Below are 11160 nucleotides of genomic sequence, written 5' to 3'. Positions count from 1 at the left end.
TCTCTCTTTCCTAGGATCTGTGTCTGTAAAGATATTGCTATGACATATGCTGCAATTTTGCTGGCTATGGAGTCTTATAGGATTTTTATGTTTTCCCGTCTTACATTCAAGTCCTTTAGACATTTTGAGTTTGTTTTTGTGTATGGTGTAAGTTGGTGATCTAGTTTCATTTTTTTGCATATATCTGACCAAATTTCACAACACCATTTATTGAAGAGACTGTCTTGACTCCACTGTATGCTCTTGCCTCCTTTGTCAAATATTAATTGAGCATAATGGATTGGGTTGATAGCATGGGGAATATTAACATGGGAAAATAAATTCCTAGATTTGAAGTGACTTGAAATAGTTCATTTGATATTTAACATTATATACATTTTTAATATAACCACAGTAATACCTACTTATAATTTGTTTTTTTATCTTTTTAAATATATTTTTATTGATTTCAGAGAGGAAGGGAGAGGGAGAGAGAGAAACACCAATGATGAGAGAGAATCATGGATCAGCTGCCTCCTGCATGCTCCTTACTGGGGATTGAGCCCAAAATCTGGGCATATACCCTGTCCAGGAATCGAACCATGACCTCCAGCTTCATAGGTCGATGCCCAACCACTGAGCCACTCTGGCCAGCCCTGTTTATAATTTGAATGTTATAATGCTGGATAATACACTGTGATTAGTAAAGCTTCATGAAAATTACCAGGGTGAAAGCTTTGTTTAATGCTCTAGTTGTGTAATTGTACCTTTTTTTCTATTAATTCTACTTGCTTCATAGTAGTAGAAATGATTGCATAAACACCCTTCTCCTATCTCCCTATGTGCTTTTACCACTCACTCATTCATTGAACTTAAATCATCCATTATTCATTCATTCTACTTATAGGGGCCAGCCCACTCTGCATGGTGGGATTGAAGATCAAGTCTTTACCCTCCAGGAGTAAAAAATAAGTGAAGGGAGTGTTTGACATGCTCTCACAACAGTGTGAAAAGAGCCCGGCTGGTGTGGCTCAGTGGTTGAGCATTGACCTATGAACCAGGAAGTCACAGTTTGATTCCCTGTCAGGTCACACGCCTGGGTTGCAGTCTTGATCCCCAGTAGGGAACAGGCAGGAGGTAGCTGATTCATGATTCTCTCTCATCACTGATGTTTCTATCTCTCTCTTCATCTCCCTTCCTCTCTGAAATAAATAAAAAAATATATTTTTAAAAAAGTGTGAAAAGAGTTCAGAGGAACAGTGGAGGGAGGGGCCAGGTTTAGTTAGACAGGAGCCTGGTCTACACAGTCTTTCTATACAGGTTTATCCACAAAAGAAGGTGTCATGAAAGGGCCCTGAGTTGGGAATTAGAAGGTGAGGGTTTGGCTCCATATCCAACTACTTACTAGGTTTGTGACAGTGGGCAATTACCTTCAACCCCCTGAGTTTCCTCATCTTCAAAATAGAAATAATGCCAGCTGCTCACTCTTCTCACAGAATGGTGATTTTAAGGTTCAAATGAGCTAGTGCAAATAAAAATCTTTTTAAAAGATTATGTAAACTCTTAGAACTAATAAACACATTTAGTAAAATTGCAGGATACAAAATCAATACATAAAAATCTCTTGCATTTCTATATACTAGTAACAACTATCAGAGAAATTAAGAAAACAATCCCATTTACAATTGCATTAAAATAATAAAATACCTAGGAATAAATTTTACCAAAGAGGCGAAAGAATTGTATATTGAAAACTACAAACATTAATAAAAGAAATTAAAGAAGACACAAGTAAATAGAAAGGTATTCTGTGCTCATGGACTGGAAGAATCAATATTGTTAAAATGTCCTTACTACTTAAAGCAATTTACAGATTCAATGCAATCCCTAAACCTATAAAAATTCCAAAGGCATTTTTTTTTCACAGAAATAAGACAAATAATTCTAAATTTGTATGGAACCACAGAAGACCCCAAATAGCCAAAGCAATCTTGAGAAGGAAACACAAAGCTGGAGATATCATACTCCCTGATTTAAAATTTTATTACAAAACTATAATAATTAAAACAGTATAGCATTGCCACTAAAACAAACATAGATCAATGGGACAAAATAGAGAGCCCACAAATAAACCCACACATATATGGTCAATTAATACATGAAAAAGGAGCCAGGAATATACACTGGGAATAGGACAGTCTTTTCAATAAATAGTGTTGGGAAAACTGGACAACCACATGCAAAAGAATGAAACTCATCCACTATCTTATGCCATATACAATATTTATCTCAAAAGATTAAAGACTTGAATGTAATATTTGAAACCATAGAACTCCTAGAACAAAACATAGGCAGTAAGTGCCTTGACATAAGTTGTGGTGATTATTTTTTGAATCTGATACCAAAAACAACAACAATAAATAAGTGGGACTATACCAACCTATTTTTTTTTGCATAGCAAACAAAGGGAATCATTGACAAAATGAAAAGTTTATCTACTGAATGGAAGAAAATATTTGCAAGTCATATGTCTGACAAGGGGCTAATATCTAAAATATATATAGAACTCATACAAATCAACAGCAAAAGATCAAACAATCCTATTCAAAAAATGGGCAGAAGATATGAATAGATATTTTTCCAAAGAAGACTGACATATGGGCAACAAGTACATGAAAATTTGACCATTATCATTAATTATCAGGGGAAAGTAAATAAAACCACAGTGAGTATCACCTCATGCCCATTAGAATGTCTGTTATTAACAAAACAAGAAATAGAAATTGTTGGTGAGGATGTGGAGAAAAGGGAACCCTTGTGTACTGTTGGTGGGGATGTGAATTGGTGCAACTACTATGGATAACAGTATGGAAGTTCTTCCAAAAACTTAAGTAAAAATATAACTACCATAAAATCGAGCAATTCCACTTCTGTAATTGAAAAGGAATATGCACCTCTGTGTTCATTGCAGCATTAATTTACAGTAGCCAAGATATGGAAACAAACTACATGTCCATTGATAAATGAATGGATAAAGAAACTACCACACACACACACACACACACACACACACACACGGATATTAGTCAGCTATAAGAAGGAATGAAATCCTTCCATTTGAGACAACATGGAGAGCATTATGCTAAGTGAAGTTAGAGAAAAACAAATACTGTACAATCTCTCTTATGTGTGGAATCTAAAACAAATAAAACCTAGCTTATAAATACAGAAAACAGGTTGGTGGCTGCCAGAAATGGGGAGTGCAGGAGGTGGGAGAATGGGGTAACAAAATGAGGTGTCCAATTTCAGGTATTGTTGCTACTTCTGGACTTCATAACGAGAAAGGGAGATGAAGAACTGAAGAGGCCTCAGTGATGGATAAGAAGGTAACAGAGAATAAAATGGGAAACCTGAGATAACATATGCAATAAACACAGGTAGGGCTCCAGGTGTGTCCTTTCTTTACAAAAGCCAAACAGAAGTGGATTTAAATCCCAGCATGAGACGTTTGGATTAGGAATAAGGGTGATTTTACTTTCTCCAAAGAGCTGTTAAAGCACTACAATGGCCAGTTAAGGAAGGTGCTGGTTCTCCTCTTTGGGGATTATTTAATAATAGAATAGAACCATCTTTTTTTTTAATATACTTTATTGATTTTTTATAGAGAAGAAGGGAGAGGGATAGAGAGTTAGAAACATCGATGAGAGAGAAACATCGATCAGCCGCCTCCTGCACGCCCCCCAGTGAGGATGTGCCTGCAACCAAGGTACATGCCCCCGACCGGAACCGAACCTGGGACCCTTGAGTCCGCAGGCCGACACTCTATCCACTGAGCCAAACCGGTTCGGCTAGAATAGAACCATCTTAACAACCATGGGTCACTGTTCAGTGCAGGGTATATAAACAGAGTTCAAGTACAAGAAATGCCCAGGTGATGCTTGTGACTCACACAACTTTAAATTATTCCTTGGGGGTGTCGGGGAGAACCAGAATCTGGAGTAATACCTCAGGGCCCCACCCACCTTCTGGGCAAAGTGGATAGAAAAGATATGTCTTCTTTTCTGTAGATCGATTGTTCTTTTTCTTACTTTGTGTAACTTCATAATTTCATGACATACCCACAATAGCCTGAGGGCCATAACAGTCATTTGCTTCAGGACTAACCAAACATACAACTGCTTTCTCTTAAGCACTTGGGTTGATCCTCATTCTTGGTGGGATTCTGTCATTTCATCCCAGTGCCACGTAGTGTCATACAGGCCCAGTGGATGCTGGACTCACTCAAGCCTGGAAGTTAAACTAGTAGCTCTTACCCCGGTGAAATGTATTTCAGGGATTCCTGGTATGTGGCTGGCAAGAAACCAGGTACATTGGGACGTAAAGACCATACTTAACTTGGTTATCTTCCAGGCTCTATAAAGTGAATAAAGTGAAACAGAAGCCAGATACAGGCCTTGTCTAGGCAGAAGGCAAGGGACAGTCTGCATAACCAGTCCAAACATACTTCAGAGAGGCCCTTTGCGCGGTTGGAATCGTTCTGGAATGTTCTTGAACCTACACCATGATTAAATCTGGCTTCCATTTCCAAAAAGAGATGGGAACTTGCAAATGAGCAGAGGCCTAGGGTGGGTTGGCCACTCTGGCTGTGGGTGAGTCCAGCCAGCACTCCTGCCTCTGCCCTTCTTTGGCTCTGGGAGGAAGAATTCAAGGTCGGAGGATGTGCCAATGGATCCTCTATTTTCCAGGTATGATATTTGGGTCAGACCTATTCCTGAAACAAGACTGTTCTTTCTTAAACTTATTTCCCATATAATTACACCGTAGCTGGGAGCATGTGCTGCTTTTTCCCCACCCTTCTTGGTTGGAGTCTCCTTCGTATTTGTGTAGCGAACCGGGGGTGCGGTGGGGGTGGTTGGGTGGGATGGTAGAAATAGGAGGGAGTTTCTCTTGTAATTGTCTATTTTTAGTGACTCATAAACTTCTTAATATTCCTTTGGCCTGAAGCTACGCATGCTTGATTTCAGCCCAAAGGGAAGTTATTTTGGAAAGTTTGAGCAAAATCCTCTCCATTGCTGCTTGGGCTGAGAAAGGGAGACAGAAGAAAATGGGCTTTTGGAAAATCAGGTCTGTAACTTTGGGACTGGTGTGGAACTAGCCACTGGAATCCTACGTGGTCCATTCTCCACAGCCCTCCATTAGAGGTGGGGCCGCTGGCCTGAACACATAGGGGCCTTTCATAGGTTGCCTTCCAGTCATTGGCAGGTGGTAGTGCCGGAGGGCTACTAGCAGGGCAGTCAATGCGTTACACTGTGGTACAAAAGGAGAAAGGACTGGATCAGAACTCAGAAAACTCATCACCTGCCTCTTTCTAGTTGTAAGTTGAGAGATCTAGTCCCCTCCCTGGAGTTCCGTTCCCTCCTCTCCAAAATGAAGTGGCTAGGCCAGCTCTCCGTTCTAACTATGCTCTGGAATAAGGGGATAGAATTTCATCTCTTTGGGGGATGAAAGTACTCCAATAATTGGGGCAAAGAGGATTATTTCCATGTTTTAGGGGCACTGCCGGTAAGAAGTCATTGAGACCAAAGGCAGGCTTTTCCTGTAGCTCATCTTAGGGAGAATAAACAATCGAGGCGCTGGAATACAAATATATAGAGGACTTCTTGTTCGTGGAGGGTGGGAGGCCGGAAAGATACACACAAAAATGAAGTGATGACTTTTATGTGGTCATTCAACTTAATTTCCCATAAGTGAAGGTATTTACCCATCAGAGCAGATGAAAGCCAAGCTCCACTCTCTTCCTTCCAAAAATATGAGAAATTTCATGTGTTTGTTTATACATCTATTTATTTCTTCAGCTAATATTTATTGAGTACCCACTAATTTTCGCCCTTTCCTCTTGGAGTGGGAAAGGAAATGGACACGGGAAGGAAACGGTAAAGGAAAAAACTGGTTGGCTGGTCTGGACACAGAAGGTGGGCTTGGCGCCTAGGGAGTTCACTGAACATTCAAATAGGATCCTCCAGGGAGGACCTGGAGCGTCACTAAGCAAACAGAGAGACAGACGCCTAGACTATATGTTTAGGCTTCCAGGTTTCAGAGGCAAATCCTCCTCGCCAACTAGCAGAGATACGGGGGCTGTGCTCGGGCAGTTGGCCGGATGCCATCACACCTCCATCAGCCTCGTCCACCCCCTGCCCTGCCCTCCACTCCCATGGGAAGCTTCAAGTTCCCACATGTCCTCAGCCAGGAAGGTCAGCGTGAACACATCTGTGTGGATCCCTGGGTGCAGCCGATAAGCACCAGCTGCTGGGCCCGACTTGGCCCAGAGCACCACATCCTCTTCCATATCGGCTCCTGCAGCAAAACCACATACCCTGTCCCATGAGCCCGGTCAGAGCCAGCTCTGAAGAAAGAGAAAAAGAAATAGCACAGGGAGCTTGACTGGGTTTCTTGCCAACCAGGCAAGACCTGGTGTTGGTACTGCTGCTGTCAGCAGCGGCAGGGGGTGGGGATAGGGGTGGGAGTCAGGGTGGGGGTAGGTAGGTGCTGGCGGCATCATTTTTCTGAGGCTTTGACATGAAACCAAGAGCAAGGAATACCTGTACTCTTGCCAACCTGAGAAAATGATACTAGAGCAGAATAGTTCTTCTCCAGCTTCCAGGTGCATAAGAATCACCTGGGGACCTTGTTAGCATGCAGGTTCTGAACGGGGCCTGAGACGGGGTCCTGAGAATTTCCATTTCTCACAAGCCCCTAAATGATGCCTACCCTGCTGGGCTTCGTTTCAGTCTCCCCAGCATCCTCCTCAGGGCTAGGAACATGAACACAAATCAAGCTGGACCAACAATAATACCTGAATACAGTGCAAGGGGTGGCACAGGACCCCCGTCTGGCCAGAGTTTCTGCCCTTTCTTAAAAGTGGGGATTTGAGGGATTCAATGTGGAACCCTCTCTTCTCTAGTTGCTACGAGTGCACCAGAGCTGCTACTAGCAATGGTTCCCATGGCACAAGGAATGGGTCTGAGAAGACGCAGCAGACACATGGGAGAAGTGATCAGGGGGCCAAGAGGATCGTGTGTCCTGGTTCTGGTTGTCTCTAAGGGCAGCTCCACCTCCCTCCCTGTGGTTTTCCTCTGAGTCTGCAAACTACCCTGTATTGATCAGACCGGTGGTTCTCAACCTGGCTGCCCATTACAATCAGATGCTGGGGCCCCTCATCTGGAGACTCGGATGCAAACGGTTTGAGACAGGACTTGGGCAGAGGTGGTTTTTAAAGTTCCCCAGGTGATTCTAATGTGCTGCAGAATGGAGACCCCCTGAGGCACACTCATTCAAGTTGGGTACACATCAGCGGCAACTGAGATTCTCAATGTGGGTTCCTGGGAACCACCGAGCTGGAAGCATCAGACTGAACAGGAAGGCTGGGACAGACTCCTGAGAGGACAGCGTCTACCCCATTCCAGCCTTCAGTGACCTCTCTGCTCCCTACACTCCTGTGTGCCATGAGACACCGTCTCTGAATTTTGCTCCGTCTCGGTTTGGTCTTTAATTGTTCCACGGGGTTAGCTCTCATTTCAGGTCATATGCTCCTTCAGGGTAAGGAGTATCTATATCTCGTTCATTTCTTCTAAAGCCCGAGCCACTGAACATGAACTTACTGGCATTCCCAAATCCGAGGTGATTAACGACTATCCCAGTATGTGCTATAACTGGTTGGCCTCATCTTTCAGACCCTGAGGCTCTTCACTATATTCTCAGCATGTGTTCGGGAGGAGGGGAGGCGAAGACTCATCAAGTGCTTATTTTATAGTCCAGACCCACATTGTAGTCCAGAGTGGATGGAACAGGCCAGAAGTGGGAGATCAAGGAGTTTGTGAACTCTCTCGCCACTTCAGGTTCAAAAACTCGCTCTCTTGAACTAGAAATAGCTGCTAGTTTGGGGTGGGTGCGGGGGTTCCTCCAAGGTCAGTGCCTTTTCTCAGAAATGCAGTTGCCTGTGGAAAACTGACACTCCCTAATGAGTCCTGAACAGCTGTCAGCCCCACAGCAATAGTAATTATTCTGCAGGCTTCTTGCTAAATTCCTGGGACAGCCTCTGCCAGGGCCAGGAGCACATGTGCACCAGAGGAGGCGGGCTCACAGAGCTCTCTGGGTGGTATCTCCCCCTCCCCTCGGGAGGACTTGCCCTGGGAGGCTTCCAGGTGGACCTTCCACAGTGAATGCGAGGAGGCCAGGGAGGGTGTGCACAGCTCTCGCCTGAGCCTTAGGGCTGTTCTCCCCGAATCAAAGAATCTGAAGCCCGATAAGGAACTGGGCTGATAGCTAGGAAGAGATACCAGCCTCGCCAAGAAAAGGAAAATGTGCCTGAGAGCTCGTTCATACGTAAAAAGTCTCTCACTGATGTGAACACCATCATTCTCTCTTCTTCGGCATCGCGGTGTGGGTGAGAGCCACGATGTACACAAGACAGCTTCTGACCAAAGCCCTCGGCGGTCAAGAGCTCAGCTGTGGTCTTCCAGATCTGATCGTACCACTGGCTTCAGTTCATCTGTCTGGGCCCCAGATTTCCCACGGCTGGATAGCTACCTGTTCTGGCAAAAACATTTTTACAGTTGGGCAAATTATTCATTGGAAAAGGTGTCAACCATCAATAGCCTTCAAATAACATGTGCAAAAATAATTACAGTTGTTGGCAAGAATGGTAGGGGGCTGTTTCCAAGGAACTTGAATCCACGTGGTGTCAATTCTTTTATTTTGTGGAGATGTGGCCCAAAATAAAAGACTAAATGTGGAGCAATGATAGGTCTCTTGGTACAGTAAATGGATCCTCTTTGGCTTATGGGAAAGAGAATTCATTTTTCTCACTCATTTGAGAATTTCTGTTGTTCTCTGTTATTCTCTCCCTTCTCCTTCCCCCAGACTCAGGGACTTGCAAGGGGTAATTTTCACCAAAACATCTGGGGAAGGCATGGGAGCGGAGGGTGTCCTAAACCAGTCAGTTTACAGCACATGCTAGAAGGTTCCTATCCAGAGAATTGCCCCTCCTGGGCCATTCCCTAGAGACGGAATTCAGCTATTCTTCCCAGCTGGCTTGGAAAACTGAAATCTGATGTCTCAATGATTGATTCCAGTGTCTGACTCCAAAAGACTTGTGCGCTGGGGTTAAAGGGACATCTTTCAAGAGTGTGATAATCCACACTCCGGATAAGGCCTCCAAGCACCACTCTTCCCAGTTGTCCTTTTTGGGTTGTTTGTTTTTCTCACTTGGTTGCAGATCTTTCTCTTGATAATACCCTCAATTTTATGAAGTGGGTCCTATACTCTTTCGTTTTTAGAAAACATGAAGGATCCAGAAATCCTGGTTTTTATCCTACGTGCACCCACAGCACTTTCTGCATTTCTGTTGCCACTTATCATGTTGTATTGTCATTACGTGTGCACTTCTTTGCCACTTAACAATGATCTGAAGGGAGAGAGCTGTCCTTTATTTATTTATTTCTGTAGTACCAGCAACTGGCAGCATAGTTCTTAGCACACAGTAGGTATTAACTAAATGTTATTTGAATGACTGCTTTGCATAAACTACATCAGGGCATTTTGGTGGTTTTCCAGGAAAAATGAGGCCACCATAAGTCAAAATATAGAGAATTGCATGGTTTTAAGGTATCATTGGGGAAATACATTTGACTCTGAGTCCAGAGCCTGCGTTAACTTTTGGTGTAAGTATAATCACGTTATTGGTTAAATCATTTTTCTTTTTTTATAAATAAATTCCAAAGTCTTCTAAGATAACATGAAGTAACCCTATAAGGCCTTAAACATGTAGAAGTAAAAGGTATGTATTTATTCATACATGAAGTATTTGTCAAATGAATAAGTGAATGAAAAAAAATGAATCTCTTAATAAATAGAAGGTATATTCATTTCCTTTAACTTTATTTGAATTCAATTATTTTAAAAAAAGCAAACTCTACCTTTAAATGAGATAATATTTTTAAACAAACCTAATATGGTATGTGGCACATAAAATGTTATTTTTTTTTTTTTTAAATATATTTTATTGATTGTTTACAGAGAGGAAGGGAGAGAGATAGAGAGCTAGAAACATCGATGAGAGAGAAACATCGATCAGCCGCCTCCTGCACATCCCCCACTGGGGAAGTGCCCGCAACCCAGGCACATGCCCCTGACCGGAACCGAACCCGGGACCCCTCAGTCCGCAGGCCGACGCTCTATCCACTGAGCCAAACCGGTCCCGGCATAAAATGTTATTTTTATTATTTTTATGGAGACAGTAAAGTTGGCATGCTTTCTTATTCAGTATAAATCACAGATAGTGCCAAGACCTCCCCCACCCTTTTGTTAAATTAAAAGCCAATAAAAGTAAGGTTGAAAAATTCTCTAGCTAAATATACAGATTAATTTCTTGTATCTGAAGCCCCTTTTGCTTTGTCTTTATTTTTTATGAGCACCTTAATATACCAAGGCCAGAAATATTATCTTCAATTTGCAGATGAAAAAACTGATGATTTAGTAGCAGAATCTGAGTCGATCTCAGGCCCCAGCTCGCTCCTTGGTGGTCTCATTCTTAGTTGGTAGCCCATTTGTTCGTTTTATTTCTGCCCCGTTCCCTGTGCTTTGCATGGAGCTCGATGTGGACATGCCTGTAACTGGGATACGAGCCCCACAGGCTCTTCCTAGAAAAGGGCTGAATGGAAGGACCGAGAAGAGAGAAGAAATAGGGACCATGGTGTGCATTTCATTACTCACTGGTTTCTTCAAAGCTCAGGGGGTTCGGTTAATTCCATCAGGGAACTAGAGAGGGTTGTTAGAGAGGTGCGACGTTTAACAACACTGGTGAGTGAGGCCTCCTACCCAGGCCCTCTGGCTGTCTCGGCAGGGAAGAGAGTTCCATCATCCACGCTAGCTGTCCTCCTGCCTCCCATCCTAGAATGGGTGCCGGGTGCATCTCCCTTCCTCCCCCCTCTACAGGGAGGAGGCACTGTTTTTAGGTAGTTTCTGACTTTACTTTATCATGGTGTCCCCAAAGATGAACACGGGAGTCACACCCATTTTAATTGTTTTGCTCTTTATGACAGAAACACAGACAGGAAGTGACAAATCTTACAAGGTGCACAGAGCCCCTGAGGAGCAAGGCCGGAATTAGGGCGGGCAAGTGAA

General features: G+C 43.2%; 1 pseudogene; it reads right to left on the bottom strand.

Moving 5' to 3' along the window:
* Window positions 1-6325, bottom strand: part of LOC102771424 — a 71977-nt pseudogene extending 65652 nt beyond the window's left edge.
* Between the last annotated feature and the right edge of the window lie 4835 nt (window positions 6326-11160).

The sequence above is a fragment of the Myotis davidii genome, unplaced genomic scaffold (genome assembly GCF_000327345.1).
Source record: "Myotis davidii unplaced genomic scaffold, ASM32734v1 scaffold370, whole genome shotgun sequence".
Lineage (NCBI taxonomy): Eukaryota > Metazoa > Chordata > Mammalia > Chiroptera > Vespertilionidae > Myotis > Myotis davidii.
The sequence above is the reverse complement of the archived record's forward strand: the minus strand, read 5'-3'. Positions and strand labels throughout refer to the sequence as shown.